This window comes from Podarcis pityusensis (assembly GCF_964106645.2).
Source record: "Podarcis pityusensis genome assembly, chromosome: 6".
NCBI classification, from domain to species: domain Eukaryota; kingdom Metazoa; phylum Chordata; class Lepidosauria; order Squamata; family Lacertidae; genus Podarcis; species Podarcis pityusensis.
In genome coordinates, this window is record NC_138030.1 from 47,344,599 (window position 1) to 47,363,727 (window position 19,129).

Here is a 19,129-nt window from a genome sequence, read left to right on the forward strand (position 1 = left end):
GGCCGGGTCTTTATCTTCCCATACCCCATGGCCCAGCTTAATAGATGCAAGAGAAACAGCGAGCACACCAGCTGATTGACAGGTGGGCGTGATTTGGGGGAAATGGCCCCATGGGGCCAAACTGGACCCCTGCCTAGCCAAGATTGGCCCACGGCCTAGAAGTTCCCCACCCCTGAGTTATAACACCACCACTTCTAGTGTCTAGAGGTCAGATGTTTACTGTGATAGGTATATACAGACTGCCAAATCCCAAAGAAACATATTCATGTATTTGAAAAGCCCTAAGTCATATTTAGCACTGAAAATAGAAAGAGCACAAAAACATATGCTTATTCCCAGTTAGGGCGCACATTTTGCCCTCAGCAGCATTAGGAAAAATCCAAGCTCTACCTCCAAGCAAAGGTCTGTCTCCTTTCACAAACAAGGCCAACAGTCAGTGTGAAAATGTTGCACACCATGGTTGACTCATGCATGTCGGGCCCAGAGAAATAGCTGGAAAGTTATCTGAAGTGGAAAAACACCACTTCCTTTTCCCCTTAGTCCATTTGCATCCCACCCGCCAAGTCTGGACTACAAAGTATGCATGAAAAGTCTTAATTCAGGCTTGCTTTGTGCTAAACAGCAGATCTACAGAAGACTGGAGGTTACACAAGATTCGGCTGCTCTTTGACTTTCTTAATCAATATTAATTCTGGAATGCAAGATATACAGACTTTAGCAAAGAAGGCAGGAATACAAAAGACTGTAGCAAACAAGGAAAGTGATGAAGTGATTAATCTGCACATGTGTACTGATTTTCAAGAAAGGAGTCTATATATTTCTAACAAGAATGTTATGGGCAGTTGATATACTTGTCCTGCTGAAGCTTATTCATATTCAGGAGAAGGAGGAGTGATGTGTTTACCCGCTGTCAATGATACAGCTGTAATTTGGAAGCACTACAAAGCAGCCTGCACATTTTTCTAACCGCAGCCCTAAGTTTCCTAACACAGTGACTTGCTCGGCGTTCTGTACTAATTTCCCCCAGCTTCATGGTTAGCAACTTCCTGTGCGCCCACTCAACCACATTTGTTGCTAAAGAAGGCTGACACAGGCTGGGAAAATTCCTTGCAGTGTCTAAAAAGAAAGGTGACTTCTTTCTGGTTTGCAGAAGCCAATGTGCACACACATTTCTCTCTCTCTCTCTCTCTCTCTCTCTATATATATATGTGTGTGTGTGTGTGTGTGTGTGTGTGTGTGTATGCCAATGTGCACACACATCTCTCTCTCTCTCTCTCTCTCTCTCTATATATATATATATATAATTGTTTACTAACCATGGAGAAAGAGCTATTTCCTTCTTGCCTTCTGCACACAGAAAGAATAATAAAACAGTTGACTGGTGTAACTTCTGCTAATGAAGTTTCTTTCAAGTGCTTTGCATATCTTCAGGCATGCATTGCATGGAGAAAGTTGTCTTTCTTTGAAATCAGTCAGCTTTCCTTGCCTAGAATGCTGACTTCTTAGCACTGTTGTAAACAAAAATTGCCCTTTTCCCTTATGGGGTATCCAAGAACCCATATAGAGTCCTTACATAGGTTCCCTATTGGTAGGAGAAAATAACAGAGGCCAACCAAAGAATATTGAGAAGCAAAGCAGCTAGTAAGCCTGATCTTTATTGATCTGTTGCAACAGAGTCCTCACTCACCACACAAGGGAGGGAGGAGGAACCCAGAACAATGGTGCGCAAGGCCTTATAAAGACTTTTGAAATTGCCACCCTGTAGATCAAGACCAAGATATGGATGTCTCGTACACCCCAGGTAGTGTGGTTGCTGACCTTGAGCCAGACATCCTGGAGAGTGAAGTCAAATGGGCCTTAGAAAGCACTGCAAATAACAAGGCCAGTGGAAGTGATGGTATTCCAGCTGAACTATTTAAAATTTTAAAAGATGATGCTGTTAAGGTGCTACACTCAATATGCCAGCAAGTTTGGAAAACTCAGCAGTGGCCAGAGGATTGGAGAAGATCAGTCTACATCCCAATCCCAAAGAAGGGCAGTGCCAAAGAATGCTCCAACTACCACACAATTGCACTCATTTCACACGCTAGCAAGGTTATGCTTAAAATTCTACAAGGAAGGCTCAAGCAGTATGCGGACCGAGAACTCGCAGAAGTGCAAGCTGGATTTAGAAGAGGCAGAGGAACCAGAGACCAAATTGCAAACATGCGCTGGATTATGGAGAAAGCTAGAGAGTTCCAGAAAGACATCTACTTCTGCTTCATTGACTATGCAAAAGCCTTTGACTGTGTTGACCACAGCAAACTATGGCAAGTTCTTAAAGAAGTGGGAGTGCCTGATCACCTCATCTGTCTCCTGAGAAATCTCTATGTGGGACAAGAAGCTACAGTTAGAACTGGATATGGAACAACTGATTGGTTCAAAATTGGGAAAGGAGTACGACAAGGCTGTATATTGTCTCCCTGCTTATTTAACTTATATGCAGAATTCATCATGCGAAAGGCTGGGCTGGATGATTCCCAAGCCGGAATTAAGATTGCTGGAAGAAATATCAACAACCTCAGATATGCAGATGACACAACCTTGATGGCAGAAAGTGAGGAGTAATTAAAGAACCTTTTATTGAGGGTGAAAGAGGAGAGTGCAAAATATGGTCTGAAGCTCAACATCAAAAAAACGAAGATCATGGCCACTGGTCCCATCACCTCCTGGCAAATAGAAGGGGAAGAAATGGAGGCAGTGAGAGATTTTACTTTCTTGGGCTCCATGTTCACTGCAGATGGTGACAGCAGCCACGAAATTAAGAGTCGCCTGCTTCTTGGGAGGAAAGCAATGACAAACCTAGACAACATCTTAAAAAGTAGAGACATCACCTTGCCAACAAAGGTCCGTATAGTAAAAGCTATGGTTTTCCCAGTAGTGATGTATGGAAGTGAGAGCTGGACCATAAAGAAGGCTGATCGCCGAAGAATTGATGCTTTTGAATTATGGTGCTGGAGGAGACTCTTGAGAGTCCCATGGACTGCAAGAAGATCAAACCTCTCCATTCTTAAGGAAATCAGCCCTGAGTGCTCACTGGAAGGACAGATCGTGAAGCTGAGGCTCCAATACTTTGGCCACCTTATGAGAAGAGAAGACTCCCTGGAAAAGACCCTGATGTTGGGAAAGATGGAGGGCACAAGGAGAAGGGGACGACAGAGGATGAGATGGTTGGATAGTGTTCTCGAAGCTACCAGCATGAATTTGACCAAACTGCGGGAGGCAGTGGAGGACAGGGGTGCCTGGCGTGCTCTGGTCCATGGGGTCACAAAGAGTCGGACACGACTAAACAACAACAAGATCAAGACCACCCCCAGAAACATCATACATACATCACAGAAGGGGTGTAACCTAAGACCACCCCCCAGGAACATCACACCTACATCACAAAAAAGGTGGTTTAAAACAGAAATTTGAATGTTGTTTTTCTCCTGTCATTGTTTTTCTCCTGTCTGGCAGGTTACTTGATTGGATTGACTGGGGAGCCTAGCCAATCTTTTGTAATGATAAATACTTAGTTCCTGGGCCAGGTCACAGGCTCACACCCTATTCATATCTTAAATGTGCCCTTAAGACAGGATTTGTGAGGAAAGACACAATGGGGAAGTTTCCCACTTTGACCTTGCAGAGAAAACATTTGCTCAGTTTAGGAATCAAAATGGTTCCAGGTTGGTCTTCCTGTGCTGATCTATGTGCGTGCTTGGCTGGTACACTTATGAACATTACCATATATCTAAGACCTCAAAATTCCTATCACAGCACCAGGGCATTTATTTATTTATTTATTTTACTTAATGCAGATGTGAAGTCAGTGGGCAGCCAATTTGATCAAGGAAGTGTTGTTTTGGTGCAGGTGTTTAATCCATCTGCCCCATGTTTTCCTGATTGAACTTGCCCTCCCAAAGATGCCTATTTGCTGTGTGTGTGAGATACAGGAACTTGTTTCATGCCAGTATTTTTCTCTGAATGGAACAAAGAGCAACTCTGTGTGTATGTGTGCGCGCGCACATATACACGCGTCTGTGTGAGAGCAATTTAGAACAGGCAAACAGTGAAGGGATAATAAGTTTAAAATATTCACCTCTGTGCTTCTTCCCTAATCAAATTAGCACTCACAAATTCCATGGCTGCATTTAGTTAAACATTAAACATTGCAGCTCTCATGTCATAGAAGGTGGTGAATTCTCATTAGTTAAAGGTTTTTAAGCAGAGGCTGGACAGTTACCTATCGGTGGTGGTGTGGCAGTGAGTCTTTGTGAGTCCTTCCAACTCTAAGATACGTTTTTTCTAATATATGTTTCATCTTGTACAAACATCTTTATGCTCAGTGTTAACAGCTGAGCTGTACAAAGACTATGGGCTTGAAAGCTATGTCCACTACAGAGTTTGTAACATTTTTGTTGGTCCTTAGAATGCTGTGGATTTTGGAATATTTCTTGTGAACCAACATGGCTCCCTTTGCTTTTTTCACAGATATCCAGAGTTGCCCCACATGAACCAAAAAAGGGGGAGGTTGGTTGGTGGCATCATAGCACTCACCCAGAACAAACCCAGTGTGATTTCTCATGATATGGCAAAGAAAACACCAGGCACATGTCCTCTTTCTGGATTTCTTGGATAAATATATGAAGGAAATAATTTGATTTAGTGCAAAAAATCCCCCCACATGAGATGCACAGGCCTCTCCCCAGAGAGGACATGCAAGAGTTACCCTTTACCACACCATACCCTGGGGTGTATGGGGTGTTGGGGGTAGTATGCCATGAGGTGGGGGGGACACATAATGCTCTCTCTAGCGTAGCTTGTCCACCTTTGGTCCTTACCCTACACTCAGCTCTGATCTGTGACTCCTAGAAGCTGTCAGCATGCAACAGTGGCCACACCCCTGGAAACGGCTTCAACTGGCCAGCTAAACCAGGTGAGGGTAGCTGATGGGTCTCAAACCCTCTGTGAGTCTGGAATTTCCCCTGCATTTGAAGAAAGGCTTCAGTGGATTGAGTGGATGAGACCAATAGTGGGTCCAACAGTCAAGAAGGCGGTTTCTGCATGTGATGTAGGGTGCATGTAGGACTCGTCAACCAGGGAAGGTAGCTCAACTAGGAGAAGGAAGACTCTGATCTTAAACCTCTGCTGCCTTGCAGGATATCTTTGGAAGAAGACAAAGACTAAGGAGTAAACCCTACACAGATCTGGAGTGGAGTTCCTAAGGCGTTTGGATGGCGCCTTGTATACTTCCGGCAATTCCTGCAGCCAAGCTGGTGCCAAACATATTGCTCTGCTTTCCTCTGGACCATATCAGCAAGGCAGGGTGTGTGTGTGTTGTCTTCTGGGCATCCCAGGACCTACACACTGCCCAGGCTTTAGTGCTGCTAATGTAGTGGTTTGACCTCACCCCTAGAGGCGCACTCCATTGTCCCTTGAGACAAACGAATACCAACCCTGGACATGCACACATATGAAGCAAGTGCATTTCACTGATGCTTCCTTATTACATGCAAATGTTTGCACAGTTTGTCAAGCATGCTCTTTGTCATGGGAACCACTTTTACAAATCTCCAGTGTGTCACATGGTTATTCCCTCAAAATGAGGGGGTGGGGGAGGATTATTACATCATTCCTGCCTGCCTGCCTGCCTTCATTCCCACTTCCTCTGTTCTCTATCTTCCAGACATGAAATACACTGGGGTCTGGCAACCCAATGAGTTCCTCTCTTTCAATCAATTTCTTCTGGCAGGAGTTACGCTTTGGCTATGGTTGGGGAGGAGGATTTGAATATATAACATTGAAAAGTGCTCTGTGCTGCAAGATTTACTCAGAAGTACACCCAGTGGTGTTTACTGCTGGAAAAGTATGCATGAGGGTACAGGCTAACCCTAGAAGCAAAAATAAAAAATAAAAATAAAAATATAGATTTTTTTAAAATGCTAACTGTTACATTTCAAACATTTGGGATTAATAAGCCTATGCTGACATCAACCAGAACTGGAAGCTGTTTGTTATACAGTGAACACAAAGGACAATGGCAACCAAGACTATAATCCCTCCCCATGTATGATTAAGTCCTCCTCATTCCCCAGTGAGGGTCATGTAAGGCAGGAAACTGTCTGGGTACATTTGACTTGTAAATTAAACAAGGGGGGTGGGTATGGAAGGAACCAACAGTGCCAAGTATTAGTAAACAGGATATTAGCCAGGAGACTCGCTATCTAAGGAAGTCTTTGAGGGCTGTTTCAATGCCCTCTCCTTTCAGTCCTTGAAACTTAAAGATTAAGTATCTTCTGACACTTGCAATTTGAAAGCATACGTCTCACATTTTGAACACTTGGTGATCCAGACCCCAACCACCATGCAATAAATTTCTCTGACTGGGGGAAAAAACACCCACCAAAATTTTGAAAAAAAAATGTGAAACAAGCTACCTTGTTAGTGAAAACACACAATGGAAGTTACCTTAAAGACAAAGAAATATTTTACGGCATAAACTTTTGTGAAGATTTCAGTAAAGCCTGTTTTCCTCAAGACTTTGAATCATGACAAACTATACACTGCCCAGGCTTAATCAGTAACTGTCTTTGCCAGTTGTTTGAACAGCATATAGGACCCTTTCCCAGAAACTCTTTCCCAAGGTTTCAACTCAGGGAAATATTTGAGATACACACAAAATCTGGTTGCATTTAATGGAGTCATCCTGTTAGCGCAAGGACCTCCTCCTATGCAATAGGGTTTCTTGTCCCACTCCACTCCCTGTGCAACCCACCCCACCAGTGCAAAAAAAGATCTGTTTAGAGGGGCACAGGAGTTGCATAAGGAGAGGAAAGAAGAGCAAGAGGAAGTATTATTGCACAGGTGGAAATTCTTGCGCTAACTTTGTTGGCTTCATCCCATCCCAAGACCCCAAGATCACCATCTGAGGTCCTTCTTCATGTGCCTCTTCCACAAGAGGTCCAGAGGGTGGCAACACAAGAACAGGCCTTTTCTGCAGTGGCTCCCTGTTTGTGGAATGCTCTCCCCAGGGAGGTTAGTCTGGCGGAGGGGTCAGCAAACTTTTTCAGCAGGGGGCCAGTCCACTGTCCCTCAGACCTTGTGAGGGGCCGGACTATATTTTTTGGGGGGGAGGGATGAACGAATTCCTATGCCCCACAAATAAGCCAGAGATGCATTTTAAATAAAAGCACACATTCTACTCATGTAAAAACATGCTGATTCCCAGACTGTCCGCGGGCCAGATTTAGAAGGCGACTGGGCTGGATCCGGCCCCCAGGCCTTAGTTTGCCTACCCATAGAATCATAGAATCATAGAGTTGGAAGAGACCACAAGGGCCATCAAATCCAACCCCCTGCCAAGCAGGAAACACCATCAGAGCACTCCTGACATATGGTTGTCAAGCCTCTGCTTAAAGACCTCCAAAGAAGGAGACTCCACCACACTCCTTGGCAGCAAATTCCACTGTCGAACAGCTCTTACTGTCAGGAAGTTCTTCCTAATGTTTAGGTGGAATCTTCTTTCTTGTAGTTTGGATCCATTGCTCCGTGTCCGCTTCTCTGGAGCAGCAGAAAACAACCTTTCTCCCTCCTCTATGTGACATCCTTTTATATATTTGAACATGGCTATCATATGGCTATCATATCACCCCTTAACCTCCTCTTCTCCAGGCTAAACATGCCCAGCTTCCTTAGCCGTTCCTCATAAGGCATTGTTTCCAGGCCTTTGACCATTTTGGTTGCCCTCCTCTGGACACATTCCAGTTTGTCAGTGTCCTTCTTGAACTGTGGTGCCCAGAACTGGACACAGTACTCCAGGTGAGGTCTGACCAGAGCAGAATACAGTGGCACTATTACTTCCCTTGATCTAGATACTATACTCCTATTGATGCAGCCCAGAATTGCATTGGCTTTTTGGTCTGGCGCTTTCATTATAGACCTTCAGGCGCCACGTGAAAATGTTCCTTTTCAACCAGACCTTTGGCTGATTAACATCCGATATACTTTCAAATGTATCGTGAGAGGGGAGATTATTGGGGTTTTTTAATCTTATTTTGTTATGTATTTTGCATTTTTTATATTGTGGTTTTGTGGTGTAACCCGCCTTGAGATCCACTCAGGTGGAGTGACAGTAATCAAACAATCATCACAACATACAACATTGTGTTGAAGCAAAAGCCTTGGGCAGTGCTAAGAACATCTCAGAATCCATTCCCCCACCCACCCTTGTGCCAATAGCACTGATATAGAAAAACCTGCTTTAGAGACAAAGGCAGAGATCAAGGGAGACACTCAAGAACATTAACCAATTGCACCTTGGAATTATTTATGTAATATCCTAAGCAACCAGATGGGTCCTTAACCAATGAGGAAATGCTTGTGCCCTCAGACAGGCAGGCTCAGCATAGCTTGTTTAAAGGCTCTGCAGCACTGACTGCATCAAGCAATGTAGAGAGAGGCCTGGAGATACCATTTGTGTCTATCAGATTCTGTCTCTATTCAATATACAGTGGTACCTCTGGTTACGAACTTAATTCGTTCCGGAGGTCTGTTCTTAACCTGAAACCGTTCTTAACCTGAGGTACCACTTTAGCTAATGGGTCCTCCTGCTGCCGCCGAACGATTTCTATTCTCATCCTGAGGTAAAGTTCTTAACCCGAGGTACTACTTCCAGGTTAGTGAAGTCTGTAACCCGAAGTGTTTGTAACCCGAGGTGTTTGTAACCCAAGGTACCACTGTATTCTGAAGAGACTCCACTGGAGCAATAGACTGCAGGAGCAGCAATCTGACCTGAAAACGATCTGTTTGTCAATACTGCAGACATAAGCGGGAAGACACAAAGAGCACTGCAGATATTTGCCTTCATCGTGCCTCCATCCTGCAACCACTGTTGAATAGGACTGTCTAAAGCCTCAGACACCCTGTTTGTGGCTTGATTTCCAGGGCTGCCAAACACATGCATTTGTTTTGAACTTCTGCATACTAAATACCTGTGAAAGCCACACCCCTACTCTGAGATCCTTCCAAATATTTTGAAACTTCACGGTGACGCCTATGCCCCCCACACCCACATCCTTGTGCTTTGCATTCACCACTCTGATGGAAAAGAACTGCCAACCCCAGACTGCATATTCACAGTCCTCTTTTCACCCACAAGCATGCACTGCACAGGGGAGGAACAAGCCCTGACACTGGACTCCTGAGCCTCTGTAGGTGTGAGTTCAACGAGAAGATTAAAGGAGTAAGTGATCCTGCTAAGTGATCTTGAGTAATTGCTCCCAGACAGGAAGAGAGGATTGAAGCAATGACCTTCCAAATCCCAAACCACTGCCTTAACCAAAGAAGGAACCTATCTTTTCAAAAGCACGCTACAGCATTACACACAAACAAAAGCCCTTCCCCAATGCAGTGCAGGATTGAAAGAAGCTTATGCAGAGAAATAAACAGACTGTGCACCTCTCGGCTACTACACATTTCATCAGAGAACCTGCATATCAAGCGTGATTACACAACTGGCATGATTACACACCTAGTTGTGTGACTCACATTTACAACAGACATATAAAAAAAATAACACAGCACGCCACTAATATGCAGACTGGGCTATCTTCCACTTTGGTGGCCTTACAAAAAGCTAACTTCAGTCCAGTTCGAAAGTCGTTTCTCCTTTAGCCAACCCTAACCTGCTTTTATTTTTGTGCAATTAGTGTAGGACATTGTGGGAGAGGGATAAGAGGCTATGTATGCACCATACATTTAAAGCACATTACTTCCCCCAAAGAATTCTGGGAACTTTACGCCTCACACAGCTATCATACTCAGTACCCATATCAAACTACAGTTCCCAGAACACTTTGGGGGACATAATCAGCTTCAAATGCACTGGGTGAGCAGAGTTTAAGATAAAAGGTGACAGAGTCTGTGGCAATACCAGTTCTGAGCTATCAGTTTCTTTTGAACCAAGCACTCAATTATAGGAAGCTACGTAACCCCACACATGCCCATAGACTAGATATCAAGAGGGGTTTTTTCCTGGGGAATGGATATAATGATGGCAAGGCATATTTACAGTGGAATCCTTTTGATGCTCATGAAGTATCATAAAGTGTTGAATAATCCAGAGGGCAAAGAAATATCTCTTTAAAAAAACCGTTTAGCACCCATTGCTCACTCCAGGATTGCTGCTGCAACCATAGTCTAGATCAGGGGATAGGGAACCTATGGCCCTTGCAGTATTGTTGGACTCCAACTTTCAGCAGCCCCAGACAACATGGACAACATGGACAGGAGCTGTCATTCATCAACATCTGGAGGACCACAGGTTCCTCACCCCTGATTTAAGGGGGAATGCAACCCACTCTGGAGTGGGGTGAACACCACTTTCCAGGGCAGAAGAAACCACCAACAGGACGTCTGTCTTGCCTAGACTGAGCTTCAGTTTAGCTACCATTTCTTCACTAAACCTATCCAGAGCTTGATTTCAGTTTTGCAAAAACAAACATCCAAATCCTTCTCTCTGTTATCGCTCGGAAATTCACCACCCAAACTTGTTTGCCAGCCTGCCTGAGCTTTATTCCCCATCTAACAGATTACAAACTTGTTCTGAGACTGTATTACAAAATATTTCATCTTTAGTTTACCCACGTTATGAAGCAGTGTAGATCTTGCACATTAAAAACCAGGTCCTCACTCTAAAGAAAGCAGGCGCAGCTAGATGAAGGAAGCATTTTCCTTTTTGCACTTTCTCCCCATCCCGAAATGTTAACATCTGCTAGAAGAAAAAGCAACTGTCAAGGTTCTGCAGTCCTTATCTATAGCCCTTGTGCGTTACTTGGTTGGTGATTGTAACCATCACAGACAATACACTTCTCTGGTGAGCAGTAGGAGGGAATGATGGAAGACTGACCACTGACTCTAGACCAAGGACATCATCATGAATCATAGCAATCAGCAGGCTTTCAATTGACAATTTCACAAGATCTGGCCATAAGAGAAGTCAAAACACCCATGTGACAGTGAGGTGAAGGAGAATTAGAGTGCTTCGGGACAGGAGGGGGGGCATAACACAGTAAACATATTCTTCTGCTATTGGGTTGTTTGGGTGTTTTTAAAAAGCATATAGGATCCCCTCCCCAAGGGTAAATCCAGGTTAAAACCAGGGTGAGGAATACAGGCTGGTATTTTGATGCCAACAATATTGCATGGAAGCTGGGTGGGGGGGGACTTGCAACCATGAGGAGTAACCATTTCACAATGGTTGGAAGACCCTTTGTACAATGTTACTTCCTTACTGGAACAAACCCTGAGGTGCTAGGAGCAATCTGAATGCAAAGTGTTCTGGTCTGACCTAGGAAGACGTTTAAAAGAGTGCTAAAAGGCATAATTAATTATTAATCCTTGGGCAACGAAAGCAAAACAGAAGAGGTGGCACAGTATGGTGCCGGAGACTTTGCACTGTAAACTGCACCTGTCTACCATTCTGCACTAGATTGCAATTCCAAATGTCACGTTTCCCTAGTGTTCTGTTCAGCCAATCATACTTAGGAAAATTGCATTCTTTCCCAGACTGGAATCATGCTATTCATGAATACACCAAGTATAATGTAGTGTGGCTCCACATATATTAATTGGTGCCCATTAGATATTTTTTGTCATAATTAGTGAACAGCAACACAACCCTTCCTCCCATGCCCATACCACTTTATGAATTGTTACAAACATTGAAATATAAAGCAAATGGTCCCCACAACCTTGCAGCAAGCCCCTGCAGCAATGTCCTTATTTTAAGTTTTCAGAAAAAGTGTTCACATCCCCAGCACTCTTCCCCGGTGACTGCAATGGGTATCAAGCTAGCAATAGCAAAGGATATACCAGGAGAGGGGGACACTGCATTTGTGTAATTTCCAAGGACCACAGAATCATACATTCTCCATCTCTTCACACCTGGTACTGCACTGGTGCCCCATAAGAGGCCTCAGAAAGGTCACTTCAGCTCTGCTAACGCAACAAAAGCAAGGCAAGAGGCAGCAGTTACAAGTTCCCATTCTCTGCAGCCACAGCAGGCGCTGTGATTCTCTAGCTTTTTGCTAGAGCACTCCATTGTCCCTCAAGACAGCGGACAGATGCCAACATAGTGTACACACATGACTCAATAACACTAGTGGTGTTCACCCCATTCCATCAATGATACGCAGTCAGATATATGAATGCCAATGTCTAGATCACACCAAGAAAGTCAACCGACATAATATGACAACTTAATGCAGATGCAATAAGGCAGCTCCAGATGTTTTGGACTACAACTCTGATCAGCCTAAGCCAGCGCAGCGATTTCAGCTGGGGCTGGTGGGAGCAGTAGCTCCAAACATCTGGAGGGCAAAGCTGCAATAAGCACATGCTGGATGAAAGCAAAACTTAAGATCTTTAAGGATTTCCCATGCAACCAGTGAAAGCACCACACCAACTTAATTTAGCCATAATGTGAAATGTAAAGCCTTTTAGCATTATCAATGGGACAGTATGTGCTGATAAGTGTGGAGGGAGAATAGCCAGGGAGAATGTGTTGATGCTGCAGAAAACATTGGATATATAGGTAACAAAAGGATGCTTTTGCACACACATTGGAAAGCAGTTGCAGAAATGGCAGGGCTTCACTGCAAGTTACTTGTCACTTAAAAAAAAAAAGCCTGGATAAGCCCTGCACATTGGATTTGTATAGTGCTGAAGAATAAAGTCTTTCAGAATAATGAAGTCACAAGAAGAAGGGTAGTAGTTTCTGGAGGAGCAGGTTGGTCTGTATGTCACAGATTATCCAGTAGGGCAGGCTTAGGATACTTACTGCTTATGCAATCATGCTTTGCATGAGACTTGCAACAGTTAAAAGGGCATGAGCTGGAGGGAAACAAATAGAACATTCTGAACTTTCCTCATCTACCCCTCATACTTTCTGAACTTTTAGGCTTTTCCTCATATTTCCTGCCAGATAATAACTGACAAAAATGTTGAACTTTTGCTGGGTTTCCCTCCCAGTTCATTTAGCGAGCCAGTCTGGTCACAATGGAACTGATGCACACAAACCATCATGCTAAACCAGGCTTCCTCAACATCGGCCCTCCAGATGTTTTTGGCCTACAACGCCCATGAGCTAGCAGGACCAGTGGTCAGGAATGATGGGGAATGTAGTCGCAAAACATCTGGAGGGCCGAGGTTGAGGAAGCCTGTGCTAAACCATAGTTCAGTGTGACATGCACAAACTTGAACTAGCTACAGCATGATTTGTGTTTGCATGCTTCCCCCTCTGCTCCTGCACAGTCAGGAGTAATTCAAAAACATTAGTTTGCCATTTTGTCCAAATTGACAAACTGAGGTTAACATTAACTATGGGTTGTTTAAAACAAGCCACCTTGTTTAGGGCGACATGTGAGCGCACACACACACACACACACACCACCTTCCTTCCTATTTTATTTATTGTGTGGAAATGAAGTGCATTCAGTTATAATATAAACACAAAAGAAAAATACTTACAAAAAATGTAGCAAGCTTTCAGTGTAAGAACAGAAAGGACAACATCTAGAGTTCAGAACCCACCAAAAGTTTCTAGTGCTGCTGTTTCAACTAAAGAACAACCTACAACTTAATTGAGTAAGCTCAGCGACTGAAATCCTGGAAGTCTAGATCTGGAACCAAACTTTCTGGATTTTTGCTCTCCTCCAAGAAGACACTTTTCACATGCTGTTTACTTCTGCTGTGAAAGGTCCCCAAGACCACTCTAATGCTCATTCTGTCCTTAATGAAAAAGCCAGCAACATGGGACAGGCTTGTACAACATGCCTCCCCAGGGAACTGTGCTACACTCTGCATTGTAACAAACTACATCAAGGACTCAACAGACACACTCTTTTCCTTTCGAGTCAGCAAGGAGTTGCACTTAATTGTTTTTTTCCTGCAAAAGAATTAGGCTGCCGTGACAGTTAAACAATTAGAGGTACAGGTGGTGTGAGTAAGAACTAGAGAGAGCCCTACAGCCATCCCTTTTTGTCGTCTGCACATCTGCTGCAGCAAAAGACATGCCACCTGGCTGCTAAAAAAGAAAGGGGCCAGTATGGATTATTACTTGGGAGCCAGAGGCATCCGCAATTTGCATTCATATTTCAGCATTGCACTTTATCAGCACACACACAAGCAGTTCTCTCTGCTTATTCTGTGGAGGTGGCTTATAGGAGGCCTTACACACCAATCTCCCTTTCATAGTCACGCATCCCTAACCAGCTACAAGTAGGTATACAACACAGAAAGAAGTTTTATGGTCCTTCTCCCCTTCACCTTCCAACACCTAGGAGAGCAACATTTCCTGTTTTCAGCAAAGCGCCAAGTAGATAGAAGATAAGTTTAACTTCGTTTCAGCAATTAAAATTGCCTAAGCCAAGGAGGAAGTAAGCATGAGAACCAGGAAGTGTAAACTCTGTTAGTCAAGGTGCTGCAGTGGTTATCAAGCCTGCCAAGCACACGTAGGTACTAAAGGATGCAGATAGCACATGCACATTATCTGCACAAATTTTGATGTGCCCTAGTTTTATTAAACATAAGGCACCTGCAATGGGACAAGAGGGGTGGGAGGTCTTGGTTTCGGATGGTCACAAGGCTCAATGAAGGAATAGGGCGGGAAGCCCAATAGTTGCATCTTCTCTCATTGTTGGGAAAATTTAAAATTATACTCCTTGTCTCCAAATTGAGGATCAATGAACTTGGTCACAGGGTTGTCCGTAAGATTGCAGGTGCAGGATAGGCAGAAATTCAGCTGACAACTTTCAGGTGTGGAGATGCAGTTAATACCATTTGCCTGAATAGCAAAAGGTGTAGGCAAGATGTTGGCAAGGGTTAATTTGCTGGAGGCAAGTGCTAATTTGTAGAATTAAAGAAAAATGTAAGACTTAAGTCAGTTTGAAAGCCACAGTGTGAATTAACAGCCTCGCTACTAACAGGAGATGCGCAAAGTCCCCATTCTCCACCACCGCCAATGCAGACTCGTACTCTTCGTATTACTTCGGGACTGAAAGGAGGAGGAACCGAGCCCTTTCTACCAGTCGTAAAAAGTAAGGCGATACAAAGACGTCATCTTACACAACATACTCAAGCCAGCTGGAGCGCTCAAAGAACCCCTCCCATTCCCTAGGCACGTGGTCTATAAAGCCGAGCCCGTAATCCAACCAACAGGGATGGTCCAAGGCTCCAAGCCCTCAATCATCCACACCGCAGGATCCAAGAGGATCCCTTGCGAGGTCGCGGAGAATGCTGGGGCGCAGCTCGCAGATCACGCACTTTTTTGGGGGCGCTTCTACGGCTACCCTTGCCCCGCCCATCAACTATCAGCCCGGAGTCCTACCCGTCCCCATTGTGATGGGTACCTTTCCCGAGCCCCCAGGGGTTAAGATTCCCCCACACTTTTAATGGGGGACACCCGCGCCCTATTATCTCCTGGTTAGTCTCTGCTGCCTTGGAAGGCATGGGGGCGGGGACCCCCTCCCAGATCAAAGTTTTAAGCTGCAAGCGGCTCCCTCCTACCTAAAGCTCCGACCGCAGGGGCTTCCCTCTCCTTTGAGCTCCTTGTCCCATGCGTAAGGTCGCTTCTCAAAGCCGTTTCCCGCATCCTCTACCTTCAGCGCCCACGGCTCAGCGCATACGCAAAGAGGGCCTAGTTATGACTGGCCGCGGAGGGAGGAAGAAGAGAACAGGGCAGCCGCGCACTCTGTACATGCTCAGAGGGACCCCGGGCTTTGCCATTGGCTCTCGCGTTCCAAAGCTGAGCCGCGGCTGCTTGCCACGAACACCCGCGTTTAGACCTATCCGTTGTGCCCTGGCACCCGAGGCGCACGGCAATTCCTTTCTGCCCGCCTTGCCCAGTGGGTTGAGCCAGGCGCGCAGCGATAGCGCCGGTCTCTGGGGCTGCCGAGCACGCAGCCCGGCTGGCGATCGAGGGCGCCCCTCGGCTCCGTTGCCACTTTACCTCCTCCTTCCCGGTTGCGCTCCGCTTCTTCCGCCGCCGGGGCTCCTCGGCTTCTCCCCGCTAGGAGTGGCTTGTGCTTAGGCTGCTGGAAGCCTAAGCAGAGACTGCTCCCCCCCCCCTCGCTGCCTTTCTGGATCGGAAAACGCGGCTCAACTGCTCCCTCGGCTCCGCAGGGCGGAGGAGAGGGGACGGCAGCATCGCGCGCTCGGGCTGCGAGGCTGCCGGAGCCACATAGCCCAGAGGCGGAGCTTCTTGCCCGGGCACTTTAAAAACTCCTTGTGCAACCTAAAGAAGACTGCAGCAGCAAGGAAGATAATAATCCCAAAGCGAGGGTAATACGACCCTTCACAGGGTTTTTTTGGAAAAACAAATAAATGCGCGAATGCTTAGCGTGGGATCCGTTTACAAATGCTGACATAAAGCACAGAGGGGCCTAGGATGTACGATCCAACTATTTTTATTTCATTTTATTTTGCTGTGTAGCCGTCACACATGTCGAGTTAAAAGTGAAGCCCTCTTGGCCTCACGTGTTGCCCATGCGCGCTGCTCCCACCGGAAACGAGTTGCCCCCAAAACGCTCTGCCGGTGCAACGTTTTTTATATCCTACCTTTCTTCCACAGTCCTCAAGCCAGCATGCAAAGGACTTCCAGGAAGCCTCCAGGACAGGCACCGTCGGGTTCCCAGATCGGCTAAGCTTCAGCGAGGGTGTTTCATCCCGTGCCCTCCGACTTTATCCGGGACCGGTGGTCTGGGACAGGAAATTCAGCGTCACTTGCGACCAGAGAGCAGGGAGGGGAGAAATTCCTTTAAGCGTTACTTCTTGCCCTTTCCTTAGGGCTGATTCATACATGTGTGGTGGCTGCACAGGAAATGCTATCCTGATCCACTGGATGTGTTGATGGCATGCATGACGTGACAGCCCACCTCGATTTCACCACACACCGCCTTTTGCTCATCTGTGGTGATGCTTGAGAATTGCAGGGCCTGGGTGTTCGCATGTGCTAGTACTGCGCAATGAAACACATGCGTACACAGTGTGTTGGTTGTGTTGCCACAATCAAAAGACAATAGGATATATATGATCATAAGTAGCTTTGAAAAGAAAATAAAGCACCTCTGTTTGCTGTAGTGCAGGGCTGGCTCAAGTCATTTTCTGCCTGAGGCAAAGGACATGGTAGTGCCCTCACTGTTCCAGGTACATAAGTCAACAGGACAGCTGAATACTATTTCAACGATGGCAATGGCCTCCACCACAATTGACGGCAGCAGGCTAACCATGGGGGTGCCACAGTACAGCTGGCCCTGCTGTGGTGCAAAATGCTACAAGAACATTCAGTGCATAACGTTACAACAAGAACAGGCACCTCATGAAATTAACATGCTTTTTAAAAATACAATTGTAGGTTCACCTGTGTCATCTGCCGCTTTCAGCATCAACTTCATTTGCTGCAAATGCCCCTCTCTTCTCACATCTTCATATTCCTCTTGGTTATCTGCTTGTTCTCTGCCTGAAGGCTACATTTAGATGGTGGTTTCCTGTCTAGCTGATTTAGTGCCTGACCAGAGGCAGAGGGGAAGTACAGCAAGGAGGGAAGAGGTACCAACCAGCTTGAAGGCTGTATACTTCAGTTCCTGTTTTGTTGAATTGTGTCAGCACCTGCAACAATCTTTTAAGCTCCCAGTCTGCCATTTGGACTAACAGCACTCAGCACCAGGGGACAGTCCCCTTAGCCCAGTGGCTCTCAGAGGATGTGGCACGCCAACCTGGTGTGGCAGGAGAGGACGGCAAGTGTGGCAGGAAGATTCAAGGACAATCAATTTTTTATTTTAGGAATGATTCAGTAGCAGTATGATTATGCAGCTGCATTGTTTTATCATTTCTGGGTGTCCCATGAACATATTATAAAATTGTTGTGTTCTATGTTCAACTAGAAGGGACGCGGGTGGAGCTGTGGGTTAAACCACAGAGCCTAGGGCTTGCCGATCAGAAGGTCGGCGGTTCGAATCCCTGCGACGGGGTGAGCTCCCATTGCTCAGTCCCTGCTCCTGCCAACTTAGCAGTTCAAAAGCACATCAAAGTGCAAGTAGATAAATAAGTACTGCTCCGACGGGAAAGTAAACGGCGTTTCCGTGCGCTGCTCTGGTTCGCCAGAAGCGGCTTAGTCATGCTGGCCACATGACCCGGAAGCTGTATGCTGGCTCCCTCAGCCAATAAAGCGAGATGAGCGCTACAACCCCAGAGTCAGCCACGACTGGACCTAATGGTCAGGGGTCCCTATACCTTTACTATGTTCAACTAGGAGTTGTTTCTTTTTGTTTTCCAATAAAAAATTCAGTGCGGCACGAGCAAATTTTCCTTCCGAAAGTGTGGCCTAGAGAAAAAAGTCTGACAACCACTGCCTTAGCCCTTGCTGCTGCCAGGTGTGCCAAATTCAGATTGCAGCACCTGAAAACCCCTCTGGCCAGAAGTACAGGCAGGTCTTCTGTGATTGTTCAGCTGCAATTCCTGCATTGTTTTGAGTTGAACTAGATGACCCTTGAGATCCCTTTCCAGTTCTATGATCATCTCTTTTTCTAGTTGGCCATGTTTGGCCCCATAAAATATTTTGAATCTGTTAACTTTGCTTTTCAAGGGCTGTAGCTCTGGTAAAAGCATCTGCTTAGTATGCAGAAGGTCCAAGCTTCTCTCCTGGTGGGGCTGGGAATGTTCCATGTTTGAAAACCTTGGAAAGCTGCTGCCAATAAGTGTACACAGTACTGAGCTGGCTGGAAGAGTTTCCTAAGAGGCACACCACCTTTGGGAACGAGACTGTTCTGGGTGGAGTAATAATCGTTCCCTCTGTATACAAAACTTGGTGAGCATTGTTGTGTGTGTGTGTGTGTGTGTGTGAGAGAGAGAGAGAGAGAGTCTCTAACACAGTCATGCTTTTGAGCCTCCACCACCCACAGTCCCAGATTGCAGCTGAAGGAAGGTGTGTTGTGTTTGCAGGAGAGACACATGTCAATGCTCCTGAAAGGTCATGTTGACTCTCTCTGGGTCTTCTTCCTGTCCTCTGCATGCATCCTTTCCTGAGGTAAACAGCACCTGTCACATTAAACGA

General features: G+C 45.7%; 1 protein-coding gene across 5 annotated transcripts in view; it reads right to left on the reverse strand.

The window, feature by feature from the left end:
- MICAL1 (microtubule associated monooxygenase, calponin and LIM domain containing 1) overlaps positions 1–17,049 on the reverse strand; it is a 45,008-nt gene extending 27,959 nt beyond the window's left edge. For 2 of the 5 annotated variants that reach the window (XR_013987821.1, XM_081010646.1), the window contains exon 1: positions 16,028–16,225. The gene's annotated coding sequence lies outside the window, so the exon portion shown is untranslated. Of the gene's footprint in view, positions 1–15,003; positions 15,149–15,585; positions 15,868–16,027; positions 16,226–16,635 lie in introns of those variants that run through there. The other 3 variants (XM_081010647.1, XM_081010648.1, XM_081010649.1) reach the window with 3 other exon arrangements.
- Positions 17,050–19,129: the final 2,080 nt, after the last annotated feature.